A 12,203-nucleotide genomic window follows, 5' to 3' on the forward strand; every position below is an offset into this window, starting at 1 on the left:
AGAATAAAGAACAAAAAAATTCCAGAGTTAGCAGAAGGAAAGAAATCATAAAGATCAGATCAGAAATAAATGAAAAAGAAGTGAAGGAAATGATAGCAAAGATCAATAAAACAAAAAGCTGGTTCTTTGAGAAGATAAACAAAAAATGCATCCAGTGGTAAGAGTATACACTGGAGAAAAGACAGCCTCTTCAATAAGTGGTGCTGAGAAAACTGGACAGCTACATGTAAAAGAATGAAATTAGAACACTCCCTAACACCATACACAAAAATAAACTCCAAATGGATTAAAGACTGAAATGTGTGGCCAGACACTATAAATCTCTTAGAGGAAAACATAGGCAGAACACTCTATGACATATATCACAGCAAGTTTCTTTTTGACCCACCTCCTAGAGAAGTGGAAATAAAAACAAAAATAAACAAATAGGACCTAATGAAACTTAAAAGCTTCTGCAGAGCAAAGTAAACCATAAAGAAGACGAAAAGACAACCCTCAGAATGGCAGAATATATTTGCAAACTGACAAAGCAACTGACAAAGGATTAATCTCCAAAATATACAAACAGTTCATGGAGCTCAATATAAAAAAACAAACAACCCAATCCAAAAATGGGCAGAAGATCTAAATAGACATTTCTCCGAAGAAGATATACAGACTGCCAGCAAACACATAAAGGGGTGCTCAACATCACTAATTATTAGAGAAATGCAAATCAAAACTACAATGAGGTATCACCTCACACCTGTCAGAATGGTCATTATTGAAAAATCTACAAACAATAAATACTGCAGAGGGTGTGGAGAAAAGGGAACCCTCTTGCACTGTTGGTGGGAAGGTAAATTGATACAGCCACTATGGAAAATAGTATGGTGATTCCTTCAAAAACTAAAAATTGAACTACCATATGACCCAGCAATCCCACTACTGGACACACACCCTGAGAAAGCCATAATTCAAAAAGAGTCATGCACCACAATATTCATTGCAGCACTATTTACAATAGCCAGGACATGGAAGCAACCTAAGTGTCTATCAACAGATGATTGGATAAAGGAGATGTGGCACATATATACAATGGAATATTACTCAGCCATAAAAAGAAATGAAATTGAGTTATCTGTCATGAGGTGGATGGTCCTAGAGTCTGTCATACAGAGTGAAGTAAGTCAGAAAGAGAAAAACAAATACCATATGCTAACACATATATATGGAATCTAAAAAAAAAAATGTTACTGATGAAACTAGTTGCAGGGCAGGAATTAAGAGGTAAACATAGAGAATGGACTTGATGACATGGGGTGGGAGGGCAAAGCTGGTGTGAAGTGAGAGTAGCATTGACATATATATATACTACGGAATGTAAAATAGTTGTCTGGGGGCTTCCCTGGTGGCACAGTGGTTGAGAGTCCGCCTGCCGATGCAGGGGACACAGGTTCGTGCCCGGTCTGGGAGGATCCCACATGCCACGGAGCGGCTGGGCCCGTGAGCCATGGCCGCTGGGCCTGTGCGTCCGGAGCCTGTGCTCCGCAACGGGAGAGGCCACAACAGTGAGAGGCCCGCGTACCGCAAAAAAAAAAAAAAAAAAATAGTTGGCTGGTGGGAAGCAGCAGCATAGCACAGGGAGATTGGTTCAGTGCTTTGCAATGACCTAGAGGGGTGGGATAGGGAGGATGGGAGGGACTCTCAAGAGGAAGGGAATATGGGGACATGTCTATGCATACGGCTGATTCACTTTGTTGTGCAACAGAAAGTAACACAGTATTGTGAAGCAATTATACTCCAATAAAGATCTATTAAAGGGACTCTCCTAGTGGCACAGTGGTTAAGAATCCACCTGCCAATGCAGGGGACACAGGTTCGAGCCCTGGTCCGTGAAGATCCCACATGCCGCAGAGCAACTAAGCCCATGTGCCACAACTACTGATGGCCTAGAACCCGTTCTCCACAACAAGAGAAGCCACTGCAATGAGAAGCCCGCACACCACAACGAAGAGTAACCCCTGCTCGCCGCAACTAGAGAAATCCTGCACACAGCAATGAAGACCCAATGCAGCCAAAAATATAAATAAACTTTTTTTAAGAAAAAGGTCTATTAAAAAAAAAAGATTAGCACAAGAATGTTCATAGCAGCTTATTCATTGTAGCTGCAAACCAGAAACAACCCAAATGTTCATCAATAGGGGAATAAATACACACTGTGGTATATTCATGCAATGGAATACTACTGAGCAATAACAAATAATGAACTATTGATACACATAATAAAATAGATGATTTCAAAAACGTATTGAGAAAAGAAGCTAGACACAAAACACTGCCTACTTTATTATTCCATCTATATGAAGATTTAAAAGATGAAAAATGCATCTATACTGATAAAAATTAGAACAGTTGCTGCCTGGCATTGCTGGGCAGCAGGAGGTGGAAGGGAGAGACATGAGGGACTTGAATAGAAAGCGGCTGGAGGCACCTTGCTGTGTTGATGGAAATGTCCTGTGTTTGTCTTGACTGGGGTGTTTATTACATGAGGGTGTACAATTGTCTTAAATGATCAAACTATACACATAAGATCTGCACATTTTACTGTATGTCAATTATATCTCAATAAAATTAATTAATGAAAACTAGGTTTTGTAAAATTTTAGTGAATTTTTCAAAAATATTGTTTCCAAATTGACCTTATTTACTAATGCACTGAGAAATTAAAAATCACTCAAAAGAGAATTTCCACAAGTTCCTACTATTATCACATCTACCCACTGTATATATGTGCCCAGATACTGCCTTTCCTCCTGTTTGTAAAAATGAATTATCTGTGCTCCTAAAGCCAACCCCTCCATTTGAGCACTAGATCCCATTCTTTCTCATCTCAACTCATCAAGGACATAACTCTAGTAATTCTCCCCATGCCCTCCTGCACATTAACTCTTCTGTCTCTACTGGATCATTCACACAAGCATAGAAACATGCTCTAAAACATCCCATCCTAAAACAGAGAGAGAGGAGTTGTTCCTTGAGTTGACACTTTCCTCCAGCTCCCACTCTAGTTCTCCACTCTTTTTATAAAAAAACTCTTCAAAAATGTTGACTGTATTCTGTTTTATAAGTTCTTTCCATGTATTCTCTTAAACCTACTCCAATCAGAGTTTTGCCACCAATACTCAACTCAAACTGCCTGCCAACATCAACAATAGGCTTTATGTGGCCAAATCCAATGGTCAATTCTCAGTTCATTGATCTCTCCTTTCTCCCTGAATCATACTCATTTGCTTTTAGGTATCAGTTTTCCTTTTACCTCATTGGCCGTTCCTCCTTTGTTGGTTCATCTTCCTCAACCTGATCTCTAAATGTTGGGTTTGGCCCTTCCACCTCTTTTCTTCATGTCTAAACTCACTTTCTTGGTGAGTAAGTGGCCACAACCAATCTTATGGCTTAAATATAATTTATATGCTGATAATACCCAAATTAAAAAATATATATATCTCCTCAAGACCCACATCAAGGATCCTACCAAGCCCACAACAATAACTAGCTCCCAGTAGAGCTCAGAAGGAAAGTTGCACGATATACTGAAGAGGAGGAATTACCATATACACAGAAAACACAGCAGTTAAAGGACAACTTGCATTATCAGAAATCTGGGAAGCATGTTTAGAGTATATTCTACAGGGGTCAGTCCAAGGAAAAAAGTAAGGAAGGATCTGTATGGAAACAACCTAAGTGTCCATTACATATGAATGTATAAAGAAGATGTGGGATACTACTCAGCCATAAAAAAGAATGAAATTTTGCCATTTGCAGCAACATGGATGGACTTGGAAGGTATTATGCTAAGTGAAATAAGTCAGACAGAGACAGACAAATACTGTATGATATCACTCATATGTGGAATGTGGAATCTAAACACAAACAGTGAATAAAAGAAAAAAGAAACAGGATCACCGATATAAGAGAACAAACTAGGGGTTACCAGTGGGGAGAGGGAAGAGGGGAGGGGCAATATAGGGGTAGGGGAAAAGAAAAAAGAGATTATTATGGGATTATATGAAATCATGTGTGTGAAACTTCTGAAAACTGTAAAGCACTATAGAATTTAAAGAATCATTCAATTAAAAAATTACAAAAAATAAGATAGGATCTGGCCAAATTTATTAACACAGGTGCTCTTACCTAGGATTGGAGATTTAACATGTTTGTTGAGTCTCTGTGTATGACTCTAACAATTTGCTTGGTTGCTAGTGGGCCTGGCTTCAATGATGGCCTATAGCGAATGAAACTGAGATGCCAAAACCTCTTTGGGATTCTGTAAGAATGAAACCTAAGGCCTAGGGAAATGGATATGGTGGAGCAGATATTCTCAGCCACACACTAACCATACCTACTTGGGGCCTAGATGGTATTCCATTCACCAAGATATGAATAAATTAATAAGTAAGAAAGAATTTATCAGTCATTAAAATGTATGAATTTACAAACATAAAACTTGATATTTAATTATGTGCAATATTAGGCATTTTACGGGTTTTACATTTTTAATTTTGAATTTGTTCTTCAAAAATATTTTTAGGGCTTCCCTGGTGGCGCAGTGGTTGAGAGTCCACCTGCCGATGCAGGGGACGCGGGTTCGTGCCCCGGTCCGGGAGGATCCCACATGCCGCGGAGCGGCTGGGCCCATGGGCCATGGCTGCTGAGCTTGCGCGTCTGGAGCCTGTGCTCCGCAACGGGAGAGGCCACAACGGTTAGAGGCCCGCGTACCGCAAAAAAAAAAAAAAAAATTAATATCTGAAGATGACCAGAATATACCATTATTGAAAAAAGCAAAACATAAGAGTATAAGCGATATGATAAAGAGCCTATTAAATACACATATGTGTGTATGTGTGTGTATGTATGTATGTTTGTGTGTGTATGTGTTATTTTAAAAAAAGACTAGAAGCGACTTCTGATTTCAGCCAAGCCTGATTCACCTTCCCACCTAAAACAGCTGAACAATTAAAGAAAATATATAAAACAACATTTTTTAGACATTGGCCATCAAGCTATACAGAACAGTGATTCCTTAGAAAGAGGAAACAAACAATTGCCTCCACCTACTGTCTGGACAGAATTTTCAGGCCAGAGCACAGGAAAAGAGAACTTAGGTTGAGCCCAGTGATATGCCTTAGTTGAGGAGACAGAGCAGGATGTCCAGATAAGCCAAGGCAGGTATGATATGCTGGGCACAGTACAGGAGAGGAGAGAGATACATCGTAGAAAGTTCTGGAGATCTGCAGAATGTCACCCTTTGAGTTTTCAGTTAAGTACTGATCAGAGCATGTTTATGAAGAAACTACTTAAGGCTAGGGAAATAACCAACTGAAAAGAGCAGAAGGTACAAGCCCTGGGACTCAGAGCTGGGGATAGTGAAAAATTATAAGGATAGAAAATAGTGGAGGGAATTCCCTGGTGGTGCAGTCGTTAGGACTCTGTGCTTCCAATGCAGGAACATGGGTTCAATCCCTGGTTGGGGAACTAAGATCCTGCATGCCTCATGGCATGGCTGAAAAAAAAGAAGAAAATAGTGAAATAAAAAGGTGGAAAATTGTACTTCATAGGCATTGCCTCAGCAGTGGAATAAAAATTAGCTCTGGATTAAAGATTACTCTGGTCGCACCTAATGAAGTTAAAAGCAAGCTTCAAAGGATCAAAATATTTCTAATTAACTATGTCCAAAACAAAGCTCAGGAATAATTATAGGAGTGCAAAAATATACAGCACCTAGCAAGGTAAAACAACAATGTCTAGCATCTAATAAAAAGTTACAAGAAATAAAGAAAGCAGGAAAAAACAACCCATTATAAGTAGAAAAAATTTAATAAATAGAAACATACTGAGAAATGAGACAGGTGATATAATTACTAGACAAGAATATTAAAAGTTATTATAACTATATTCCATATGTTCTACAGGGTAGAGGAAAGACTGAATAATAAATAGAAACATGGAAAATAGTAAAAAGGCGCAAACTGAACTTCTAATGAGGATGGAAATAACAGCAGTTTAGACGCTGCAGAAGAAAATTTTTGTGAATTTGTAGGGATAATAATAGAAACTATCCAATATAATTTTTCTATGTATATGTCCAGATTAAAAACAAAACAAAAGATGGGAAAAAATGAATAGAAAATCAGTTGTGAGACAATTGTAAGCAGCTTAAGATATATATAACTGGAATTCCTGAAGGAGATTTAACTTTAAATGTGAATGAACATCAAGAATCATCAGACACTTGAGGATAGTCTCTAACATGGAAGAGATCAATAGAAATAGTCAAAAGGAACTTGAAGAAAAGTAGGTAACAGGAAAAAGAATCCTATTAAAAAGAACAACAATGTAAAGTATCCTCAAAGAGAAAAAAGAAGAGATAGCATCCATGAAATAAGATGATAAATCTATTTTTAAAAAGGATGACACTTAGAGAACAACAAAATACTTTTGGAAATGGAAAATATAACAACAATTATAATAAAAATTAAGTATTAGTTTGGCCAAAAGGTTCGTTCGGTTTTTTCCGTAAGATGGCTCTAGTCGTGCTTAGTCGTCTTTAACTTCATTCCAAACAATTTTGTTAGATTGTATTGTGACAGCTGTCATATCAGCCTGCGTTAAAAAAAAAACTTACTGGGACTTCCCTGGTGGTCCAGTGGTTAAGAATCCACCATCCAATGCAGGGGACCCAGGTTCAAACCCTGGTTGGGGAAATAAGATCCCACATGCTGCAGAGCAACTAAGTCCGTGGGCCACAACTACAGAGCCCACGTGCTCTGGAGCCCACATACCACAACTAGAGAGAAGCCCACACGCCACAACAAAAGATCCTGCATGCCGCAGCTAAGACCCCACGCAGCCAAAAATATAAATAAATAAATAAATTTTAAAAATCAAAATTGGTGAATCTTTTTTTAAAGAAAGTTTTGTTTATTTATTTATTTTGGCTGTGTCGGGTCTTAGTGTGGCACACGGGATCTTCACTGCAGCATACAGAATCTTTAGTTGCAACATGCAGGATATTTTTTAGTTGCAGCATGCATGCGGGATCTAGTTCCCCGACTAGGGATCGAACCCGAGCCCCCTGCATTGGGAGCATGGAGTCTTACCCACTGGACCACCAGGGAAGTTCCGAACATTGGTGAATTTTGTTGTTGTTGTTGTTGTTGTTGTAGTATGCGGGCTTCTCACTGTTGTGGCCTCTCCCGTTGCGGAGCACAGGCTCCAGACGCGCAGGCCCAGCGGCCATGGCCCACGGGCCCAGCCGCTCCGCGGCATGCGGGATCCTCCCGGACCGGGGCACGAACCTGTGTCCCCTGCATCAGTAGGCAGACTCCCAAACATTGGTGAATTTTTGTGTAGCCATTTTAATATTAAAGATGGGAGGAAAAAAAGCAACATTTTTGGCATATTATGCTTTATTATTTCAAGAAAGGTAAAAACGCAACTGAAATGCACAAAAACATTTGTGCAGTGTATGGAGAAGGTGCTGTGACCGATTAAACGTGTCAAAAGTGGTTTGCAGAGTTTCGTGCTGCAGGTTTCTCACTGGACGACGCTCCACAGTCAGGTAGACCAGTTGAAGTTGATAGTGATCAAATTGAGACATTAATTGAAAACAATCAACCTTATACCACGTGACACACTCAAAATATCCAAATCAAGCATTGAAAATTACTTGCCCCAGCTTGGTTATGTTAATCACTTTGATGTTTGGGTTCCACGTAAGTTAAGCGGAAAAAACCTCTTGACCATATTTCCACATGCGATTCTTTACGTAAACGTAACAAAAACGTTCTGTTTTTAAAATAAATTGTGACAGGCGATGAAAAGTGGATATTGTACAATAATGTGGAACAGAAGAGATCGTGGGGAAAGGGAAATGAACCACCACCAACCACACCAAAGGCTGGTCTTCATCCAAAGAAGGTGATGTTGTGTATATGCTGGGATTGGAAGGGAGTCCTCTATTAAGAGCTCCTTCCAGAAAACAAAACAATTAATTCCAACGGGTACTGCTCCCAGTCAGACCAACTGAAAGCAGCACTCGATGAAAAGTGTCTGGAATTAGTCAACAGAAAACGCATAATCTTCAATCAGGACAACGCAAGACCACATGTTTTTGGATGACCAGGCAAAAACTGCTACAGCTTGGCTGAGAAGTTCTGATTCATCCGCCATATTCACCAAACATTGAGCCTTCAGATTTCCATTTATTTCGATCTTTACAAAATTCTCTTAATGGAAAAAATTTCAATTCCCTGGAAGACTGTAAAAGGTACCTGGAACAGTTCTTGGTTCAAAGAGATAAAAATTTTGGGGAAGATGGAATTATGAAGTTGCCTGAAAAGTGGCAGAAGGTAATGGAACAAAAGGGTGAATACGCTGTTCAACAAAGTCCTTGGTGAAAATGAAAAATGTGTCTTTTGGGGCTTCCCTGGTTGTGCAGTGGTTGAGAGTCCGCCTGCCAACGCAGGGGACGCAGGTTCGTGCCCTGGTCCGGGAGGATCACACATGCCGCAGAGCGGCTGGGCCCGTGGGCCATGGCCGCTGGGCCTGCACGTCCAGAGCCTGTGCTCCGCAACGGGAGAGGACACAACAGTGAGAGGCCCGTGTACCGCAAGAAAAAAAAAAATGTGTCTTTTACTTAAAAACCAAAGGAACTTTTTGGCCCGCCCAATAGAAGAGTTCAAAGATAAAACTGAGGAAACCTCCCAGAAAATAAAACAAAACCATAAACTGAAGGAAAATGAGTGATGAAAAAAAAAGAAAGAAAGAAAATTTAAGGGTCAATTGAGCTCCAACATCCAAATTTGGAAAGAAATGAAAAAGAAAAAAGCATAAAAGACATCACTGAAGAAAAAACACAAGAGGGACAAGTTTTAGGACTGAATGAAAGTCATTGAGTATCCAGCACAACAAATGAAAAAGACCCACATCAAGGCACATCATTGTTGAATTTCAGGTCTGGGATTAGGAAAAGATTGTAAGAGCTGTTAGAGAAAAAATAAGTCACATGCAAAGAGTTAAAAACCAGAATATCTTCACACTTTTCAACAGCAACAGTTGAAGCTAGAAAGCAATGAAGCAAGAACAGCGTAAGGGAATATTATTTCTAACCTAGATATCCATCCCTGCCAAACTATTGGCCATGTGTAAGGATAGGATTAAGATATTTTTGGACAAACAAGATTTTTTTTAAACAACTTACTTCCCACATACCCTTTCTCAGGAAGCTGCTGGAGAACCTATCACCAAAAAGAAGGAACAAACCAGATGACACACTCAAACTGGGTAACTGAAGAGAGTTTAATAAAGGGACTGTTTAGAAGGGTGTGGACAGGGCTTAGGGAAAGCAGTAAGGAGTAGTACAGCACTCTGGGCCTAGTTACAGCTGTAGGCCTGAAGGGGCAAGGGGAGAGAGTGGTTACTGGAAGCCAGAGACAATGCTATCTGAAGAGGACTACCAGGCAGGAGCTGTGGCTTCAGACAGAGGGAAGAAGTCAGGAGAATAAATACCCCATCCTTACTTCTCTCCCTAACATCGAATGCTGAGTCTCCTATTGGCCAAACCCAATCAAAAGCCAAAGAGAATGGCATATCTCAGAGTTATTGAGGATTCGGTTCCAGACCACCACAATAAAACAAACATTGCAGCAAGTCACACATGTTTTTTGGTTTCCCAGTGCATATAAATGTTATGTTTAAACTATACTGTAGTCTATTAAGTGAGCAGTAGCATTATGTCTTACACAACAACAAAACAAACAAAAAATGTATGTACCTTAATTTAAAAATACTTTATTGTTTAAAAATGCTAACCATCATCTGAGCCTTCAGTGAGTATTAATCTTTTTGCTGGAGGAGGGCTTGAAATAGTGCAAGAATTACCAAAATATAACATCAAGATACAAAGTGAGCAAATGCTGTTGGAAAAATGGTGCTGAAAGACTTGCTCAATGCAGGGTTGCCGCAAACGTTTAATTTGTAAAAAATGTGTTATCTACAAAGTGCAATAAAACAACGTATGCCTGTACATAGCAGAGTGGCAAAGGGAGCAGAGGAGTTGAGGGAAGAGAGTGAGGCAACTGGAATATTGGAATATATCTAGTACAGAGGGAGATACAGGATCCAGGAAATGGGATCCAATACAGCACCATGGCAAAAGGATTTCTCAACCTGAAGATGAAGGAAATACCTGGATGACTCCTATGTACCATAATCCAGATTGGAACAAGACATTGGAGAATTACAGGATGAGTATCTTAAATTTTAAATAAAGAAAGAAAGTGAAAAAGAAAACAGTAGATTACCTGATATGTTTAATATTATGAAAGGATATTTACAATTCTTCCTAAAAGTTGGGAGAGTAATTTGTCATAGTTGTACAGCAAACTAAGCAAAGGAACTAGGCAACTATTAACTGAAGAAAAATAAAAAGTAGTACCAGGGAGGAAAAATAAGAGTCTGCATAGTTAACTCAACCATGAGTATAATGTGTATATAAAGGTCATAATAACAAATATTGAGTATTCATCTAACGATATGACCAGATGAGGAGATGGAAAGAGGGAAATATATTTGTGTCTGTGAATGTGGGGGTGATAAATAGCAACAAATAGTTAATATTTAAAACTGAAATATTAAGAAATAGCAGTATAGGCATGTTATTTAGAAATATGAGTGTAAATACCAGAACAGCCAGCTAAAAGACTTGAAAGCAGTGACTCGTGGGAAATGGAGGTAGAGGGGGTAGTCTTGGGGGAGAGATGGGTCCAGAGATTGCATTCTTCATTACAAGCCTTATAGTACAGTTTGGCTTTTTAGACTATGTACGTGCATTAATGTGACAAAAATTTAAATTAAATAAAAACCCTAACAAACTCAAGATTTTTCTTTCATTAAAACAAAATTAAAATGTGGCCAACTCCTTTACACCAGTATAGTAAAATACACAAAATCTTGTTTGTCCTATCTTCTTCCATGGTTTCCAGGTTTCCTCTTCTCTGTGCTCTAGACCCTCACATTTTAGTAAATGAAGATTATTTAGCACCTTCACAAAGAATGGGGAAGAATTAATAAAAAATGTTTGATGAGTATAAAGAGGCCCAAAGGGATAGGAATCTGGGGCAAGTCTTTCTGGCTAAAAATTCTTATAACATGAGATATGAAAAAGAATTATAGAATGTGGGGATCTTCTTCAGAAGTTTCCTCCCTCAAGAGAGATTTTTATTAAACAAATACTTTCTGCAAATGCTGTCAAGTATAGCAACAACTAGTCCTTCAGTGCATTTACTCAGCCAGTGAATTCAATATTCAAGACAAACCTAATGCTTAAGCTAAAATATAATAAAAAATAATTAAATAATAGTAAAAGCTAACAGTAACTGAGCAGTTGCTAAGTGATGAGCACTGCACTGAGCACTTTATTGCATTATGTCATTTGAAACCTCACAATAATCCTAGGAGTTAGATTTGACTATTTCCCCATTCTACATAGGAAAATCTTTTAAAGGATGAGTAACTTATTCAAGGACGTAGCAGTCTGGATTTAAACTCAGATCTTACTCAAAAGCCCAAGCTCTTATAAACTTCCAGTGTATTTTGAATGAAACCAAAACTGACAATCAAGGGGCTGGGGGTGGGAATGGGGAAAGATAAGAATTCACTCTGGCTGTCAAGTCTCAAGGCAGGACTATAGGAGTAGAAAAGAAAGTTACTGGGGACCAATTAACACTGCAAAAGAATGATATTACTTTACAAAAGAATGCCACAGCAGACTGTCACATGAGCACTACTAGAATAAACCAAAACACATGTTAACTAATTCACCAAACACTTATTGAGTGACCTCTGAATTGGTCACTGAGCTGGGTACTGGCAATACAATTTCTTCACGTATATAATATAATATACTTAGAAATGAAGAATTTGTTGAAGAGCCACTACAAAATTGGAGGCCCTTTGCTATCCTGAGAACAAACGATAACGTTTCTTAGAAATTAATTGTTATACTATGGCTCTTTCAGTAGAGGGCACTAGGTGATCAAGATAGTTTTGAACATCAGGTGGCAAATAGTTAATAGAAGCATCTTTTTAGAACTGCGTAGTCATTATTTTAAAAAGCATTATCAAGGGTTCCGAAACTGGAGTAAGTCACGAACCAAAGAAAA

This window comes from Lagenorhynchus albirostris, chromosome 2, assembly GCF_949774975.1.
Source record: "Lagenorhynchus albirostris chromosome 2, mLagAlb1.1, whole genome shotgun sequence".
Taxonomy (NCBI): domain Eukaryota; kingdom Metazoa; phylum Chordata; class Mammalia; order Artiodactyla; family Delphinidae; genus Lagenorhynchus; species Lagenorhynchus albirostris.